Source organism: Leuciscus leuciscus (assembly GCF_965113295.1).
Source record: "Leuciscus leuciscus genome assembly, chromosome: 8".
Classification (NCBI taxonomy): Eukaryota; Metazoa; Chordata; class Actinopteri; order Cypriniformes; family Leuciscidae; genus Leuciscus; species Leuciscus leuciscus.
In genome coordinates this window covers 37,687,645-37,694,734 of record NC_138732.1, presented here as the reverse complement: position 1 = coordinate 37,694,734, position 7,090 = coordinate 37,687,645, and positions in this window count along the sequence as shown.

Genomic DNA, 7,090 nt, shown 5'->3' with positions numbered 1-7,090 from the left:
ATTTACAAGATTATTTTTAGTGAAAGAGAATGATCACACACTTATCCTCACACTGTGAAGTCATGTGACCTGTCAAAAAGATCAGTTGCAGTGGTCTCAGTTTACAAAAGCCACAAATTTCAACACTCATACAGCAATGTTTTCTGACCTAAACATAAAAAAAGCAGCACTAAATTTCCAGCTTTGGAATATGAACGATATTGCTTTCTGCATGTGTAAATAATGTGTTTAAACCAGACACTGTGATACTGTTTATGATCTCAGGACCTCCAATCTGACTGTAGACTTTACAACTTATGTTTCTGTTACATATCATGGCTATCTGCTCTGTGAGCTTTGACTGGCTGTGATCAGCAGGCTATTTTTAGCACTATTCCCATGACAATAGAAAGGAAGTCCTTGACACAAAGCTCTGATGCAGCCAGTATTTGCTTGTGATATGGTGAAAAGTGACTAAACCCATCAATAATTTAATCAGTCACTTGCAGAGGTAGGAAATTTAACAAATATTAACAGAGATTCACATTTTCCCCACCAGAGGTCCCAGGTATCAGGCAATTGTCCATCTGTTTCCATAGTTACAGGCACACAGTGGTGGCATCAGCATGCATTGCCATGAGATTGCACCCAAGTGGCAATAGCTGAATGGATTTGAAGGTGCTGGAAAAAACATATAACACATGCCTGATAGTGGTCAGTGGTATCCAGATGGGTGGATGCCCTGTGGAGCATACAGATCAGGGTCTTATACACACCTGGAATGCAAACTGCAGTACATCCAGATGGGCTGTGACCAAGAGTTGGAACAATATAAATAAAGCCTTTTAAAGGTCACATGATGGGAGAGAGAAACTGGTTTGTAACCCTGCTGTAACATCACAACTTTGGCACTGGAATATTGCAGGATGTCTTCCAGAGCTCTGACACCTTCATCTGAGATTCTAAAACATTGCACAATTTGGTATTTTCCCGCTGAAGCTTGGGAAAAGGAGCAGTGTACAAGACAGAGGTGATGTGCTAGTTCAGGTGGTGCCTACAAGTGAAATGAAAAGGCAGTGAGCAGGTAGATGAGAGAAGGGGCACAGGCCTCCAGACTCCTGGGCTATATCATGAACTTAAAGGTCCCATGACATGCTTTCAGCCTCGGTGCAGAATTATAGCCACTTCAAGCCAGTCCCAGAATGAGCTTCCTTCAGACAGGCCGTTTCGGTGTCTGTAGCTTTAAATACTAATGAGGAGGAGAAAGGCGGCGCAAGGTGGAGGGTGGGTGTGGCCTTGACCATCTTGCGCAACGGTAACGTGGTGTGCATGTTTACGTTGGATATAGCAATGGCACGAAGACACGCAGTCTTTCAAGCATTTCAGTTTGACCCAGAATCTGATCCAGATTGAGAAGCAACGGATGAAGAAGTTGCAACTCAGCTGCTCCAGCAGGACGTTTCCGAATGGTTAGTTAAAATATTATGTCTGGATACGGTACTTTATTCGGATGGTTTACAGTTATTATCATGTAGCTAACGCTAACCTACTGTTGCCTTTTCATAAGAGATCTGTAACGTCTGTATTTATCTTATTACAATTACATCAAGCTCTGCGATCTGCGGATATCACGCGCGCCATATAACCAACAGGAAAACGGTTATCCAAATAACAAAGACGTGTACATCTTGTGTACATACACTCAAAGTGTATTCACACACATAAACTGCATAGCTGCATAGCTAATGTTACAGCCACATTCTACGTGTAAAATCTAGGTAACCATAAACAGTAAAGGAAAACATTTATATATCATTTGTTGACTTACTTGTCCGAGGTGTGTAACTGAGCCAAAGAGAGTGATCCAGACTTTAGTTTCAGACGTTCAGCAAGCCCAGCTCTGTATTGACCCTTCGGTGTTCATTTGTACATCCAATTATTGAGAAATTGTTATGCTTCGCTCGCTCAAAAGCCATGATATCTCTCGTGGACAAACTAAAATCGCGCGCGCGCGTTCCTACTTCCTAGCGCATTTTCTCATGGGCGGAAAATATTCTCTGGGCGGGCAAAGCAGAGACAGGGGAGGTAACATTTCCTCCTTATGACGTCATAAGGAGGAGATTCAAGATCAGCGCGTATGAGCCTCCATTTTCTCAAAGGCAGAGAAAGATAGCAAAAGCACGATTTACACCGATTGAAATTTTTAGAAACTTGGGGACCATATACAGGCTAGGGGAACTCATATTAATGTTAAAAAACCTCAGAAAGTGAAAATTTCATGTCATGGGATCTTTAATTTCCCATAACTCATTGCCTGGATTCATTATGTCATTATGTTGTGATTACGTTCAGCTGTGTCTCATTGTCTTGTTAAACTCTGCCTATATAAGCCCTGTATTTTCATTCATTCTTTGCGAATAATGTATTATTATTATTATTAATTTTATTTAGTTATTACATTTATTTATTTAGTTATTTGTGGCGAGTAATGTAGGCTATTCTAATCCACACTCCATTTCAGAAGGTGGCGATAATGCACACTAAAAAGTTGTTAAAAAGCTTGCCAAACGCTATTAAAAGTCAGAAGAATAAGAAGAATTCTTTGCGAAGTCTTGCAAGTGTCACACTGCATTTCTGAGCGCTCTCTCTTGTTTCCTGTGTCATAGTTTTTGATCTTATCCCTGTATTCTCAATCGGCCCTGATATGACCATGGAGGTTATCCCAGAACTTCCTGTTTGCTCACCTATGACCTGGTCACCTATGAACTCTCAATATGTCCCGTCATGACCACTGAGGTCAATCTGGAAAACCCTGTTATGGCCAAGGAGGCAATTACGGATCTCTCCGCCTGTTTTGACACAGCCCTAGAATCCAACCCTATCCTCTATATGCTCTTTCTTCCAGTTACGCCTGATCAGCCGTGGTGGTCCTCAGCAACGCCTGGGTGGTCTTCAGTCACACCAGCTCATGGTGGTCACTAGCCCCTTTTGCCCTGCTGTGGTTGTTTTCTACTCCGCCATGGGGATCATCAGTCCCGTCTACTCTGCTGTAAGGGGTCTTCTGCTCCACCGTGGAAATCGGCAGTCCCGTCTACTTTGCCGTGGTGGTCTTCAGCTCAGTTGAGATGTTCTTCAGTCCCATCAGCTCTGCCCTGGCCACCTGCTCTGCCTGCTCCCTCTTGGTTCCCCGATCCACCTCAGTCTACAGTCTTGCCTCCACTCTATGGACCTGGCCTGCCTCCACACCGCCTCCCTCCTGGATTTCTGTCACTGTTTGAGGAGCGTCTAGAATACGCTCCTTAAGGGGGGTGGCTATGTCACATATTCGCCAGATGGAGTGCCCATAATCTCCACTAGGGGGGCGCTCCTCCCGACTCATGGGAAATTAAGTTCATGATGAGCTAGCCCAGAGCTCATCTCATTATGTTGTGATTACTTTCAGCTGTGTCTCATTATCTTGTTAAACTCTGCCTAAAGCCCTGTATTTTCACTCATTCTTTGCGAAGTCTTGCAAGTGCCACACTGCATTTCTGAGCACTCTCTCTGGTTTCCTGTATAATGGTTTTTGATCTTCTGTCTAGTTTTCTGGATTTTCCTGTTTGCTGCCATGTTATTGGATTGTTCGCCATATGATTTGCCTTGGTTTTGATTATTTGCCTGTCTTTTGGATTATGATTCTGAATTTCCTCAATAAACGGCTGCATTTGGATCCTCAACCTGTGTCTCTGAGCATTTCAAGACAGGTCCCAGGCTGTGAAAGGCTATGGCAGGGATCTGCAACCTGTGGCACCATTGTTGCAAAACGTTTAGATTATTATATATTTTTTTAAATGGAGGTGGAGGGGGTGTGTCTTGAGCCTCTGCCCCTTTAATCGTGAAATCGAAGGTGCCCTTTTCGATCGTATCGCGGTGCTCTGAGGATGCAGATGAGAGTATCAGGACTAATGATCAACTGAACAAGGCACAGGTGCACAGCTCAATTGGTAATCATAGAAACAAACTAGGGAGTAATGAGTGACCAAGGAAACTAAAAAGAGTGGGAAAACAGGAACTGAACACTAGGGAACAATACAAACAAACTGAAAGTCCATAGAAATAGAACTTAAACCTGACAGTAACATTCATTTAATGAATTATATAAATCTAAAGTCTGACACGCTACATGTTTCAGAGGTACTATGTTCCTTTACCGCGTGAACAAATCAGGTGTTTTCAGTGTCTCGGATTGGCTTGTTCGTAGTATATGCTGCTCCACACAAACTCCATCTCTGCAAGAGCTGTGAGTTTGGGTCACTTTGAAAATGCCCAACCATATTCCCAATTTATATTGTGAATAATTTATAAATATGTCAACTAAAGAGAATATTTTATGTCTTCCTGCTGTTTTTCACCAAAATAAAATGGTTTAACATTCGAATGCTAAGCAGTGTTAATTTTGTTGACAAATAATTTATCATATTTTTCAGCAACAAGAATTTTCTAGTGACGAAAATGAGACGATAACTAAATAAAAACCAGTTTGTGATGACAAAAACTATAACAAAAAAATGTGAATGATCTTTTCGTCAACAAATAAGTATGACATGAAAATGTTGGGGCGGGACGATTACATTTGTTGTAGACTTATTCAACTAAAACTACACTAAAACTAAAACAATTCAGATGACTAAACTAAATGGCTTTTTTTATGACTAAATCTAAATAAAAATTTGCTGTCAAAATGAACACTTATGCAAAGACATTTTTTAGTATTGCAATTATTATTATTAAACACTCTTTTTTTCATTGATTTCTTTTTATAATTTAATAATAATAATAATAATTGCTACTACTACTACTACTAAAAATAATAATAATTATTGTATTTATTTTAAAAAAGTGATTATTATATAGTCATATTAAATCGGTTCCATAAAAACAGTGTCAAATGTGGCCTGAGACAATATGATAGTTTTATTTTATTTGTATGTTTTTATTATTGTGCAGACCTACATACAAAGCATAAACCTGGAGCTATTAAATTGCAGTTGCAATCATAAGTTTTATCATAAAAAGCAAAATGAGATTTATCCCAGGTTATAGGCCTATTAGTAGTAACTGGCTTTTTTTTTCTTTTTTTTTTCTTTTTTTAATAAATGGCCAGTTGAAACAAAAAAAAGCCTGGTAAATGTATTGAATTTTTTCACTTGACCCTACTGATTCACAGCTATAGAGAGTATTTTGACTCTTAACTTGGTAACAAATACCCAGTAGTTCACATATCCTGCATGACTACTGGCTTTTGAGCTGACATGATTAGCATCGTGTTAGCATGAGACAATTGTTTGACATGGCAACAAACAACAAAGGCGAGAATACATGTCAATTTGGCAGCTTATGGGACAAATATTTAGAGTATGATATCATGTTCCTATCCATGCCAACTCTCCGATGAAGAAGAAAGTGGCGAGTTCTTTAGTTTGTGTCTAATGAAAAGTTAGTTGGAGCCCTAGTCTTGCAAATTTGTATTCAGTCCGTGTCATTTCATGAATATATAATGATCAATATCAAGATCCTTACAACTAGTGGAGAATGCTGCCTAATGAAGCTCTGATGAGAGAACAAGTAATTGGTAAACTTTCACTGATTCATTATCACTGTATTCAAGGTCCTCTATCAAGTTAATTTCAGGTGTGCAATGACCATGTACAATGATTTAAAATTATGTTTGTCACTAGCATTTCAATGACTAAATGGAATGATACGCAGTACTGTCCTTGGAAAGAAGATTATTTTTCACATCAAGTCACGTTTAGAAGGTAACAACCATCATTAGTCAAGTCTGAAAAGCCAAATTAAAACAACTGATGCAGAACCTTCAATTCCCCATGTTTAGTCAGTTTTAACACACAGGCATGTCAACACCAATAGCCTGTGTAAATCAAAACTGCTCTGCAATTATTACACTGGTCCAACTGGAGGGGCTGGTTGACAAGGGAAAGGAAAGTTGGGCGAGCTTCTTTGTATCCTGCCACATGCTCTAAATGTCTCATGATTTTTCATTTCGTCTGCATACACAATCATTTCAGCCTTGAGTGTCGCACCCTTGCAGTGGTTCTTACTGTTTGAAAAATGAACATTTTTGTTTTCTTAAAACAAATTTATGGTCTTATTCCGATTCATTGGTTCATGTTATTCGAAAGAAATATAAACTGATAACTTACTTTTTATTAATAAACAATATTTTATAGTTTAAAATGGTGAAATTACAAACACGGCATGCAAACACACACACACACACACACACACACACACACACACACTGTACATGATGAGCCTCTGACGAGCCACCACTGGTTTATAGTATTATAGTAAGATTTGGTGACATTTTATTTCCGGACAACCACAATAAGTGCATTAACCAACATACTTTTTCTTTTTTTGCCATAGTCATGTTCTTCTGTTCAGGAGAAAATGAAACTTTTAGCACCATTCTCTGAACATTTCACTTTGAAACTGACGCAAAACGGGCAAGAAGCAACTTTATACCATTTTGCAAAAAATGTGCTACAGACACAGCAAAGTGATTTGGAAAAACATACGTCAACACTGAGATACACTGAAGTGCAACTGAGGCTGAACTTGACCTTCAGCTTCCATGTCCCAGTCAAAAAGCTGCCTCAAAAGTGGTTGCTGGAAGTGTTTCTGGAGAGTTGTAAACCTCCATAACTGACTGCTATTAACAATCCAATCAAATCCTGATGTATTTGTGGCCGCCTCCATTCAGTACCTGTTTGACTCATAAAAATGTCACATTTCGGAAGTAAAATTGCTTGCAAATTTATTTTCATGTTGGCTTCAAGGTCCCAGCCAAATAGGAACCAGATCGCCTCGCTCAGAAAGTATCTTTACACCACTATCCTGCACTGGCTTAAGTATTTAAAGATGCTACTTTGCTGTGTTATTTGATTAACAACCTAGTGTTCCTTGTGTGCTCTCTCCCAGAAGGTTTTCAAAGAGCAGCATGCAGGATAGATCACATCAATACCATATTCCCTGCGGAAGTATTTAATGTAAATTTTCTCCCAGGAGACACATACAGCCTCTTTGCCTCAGTGCATTCCCTGTGTGC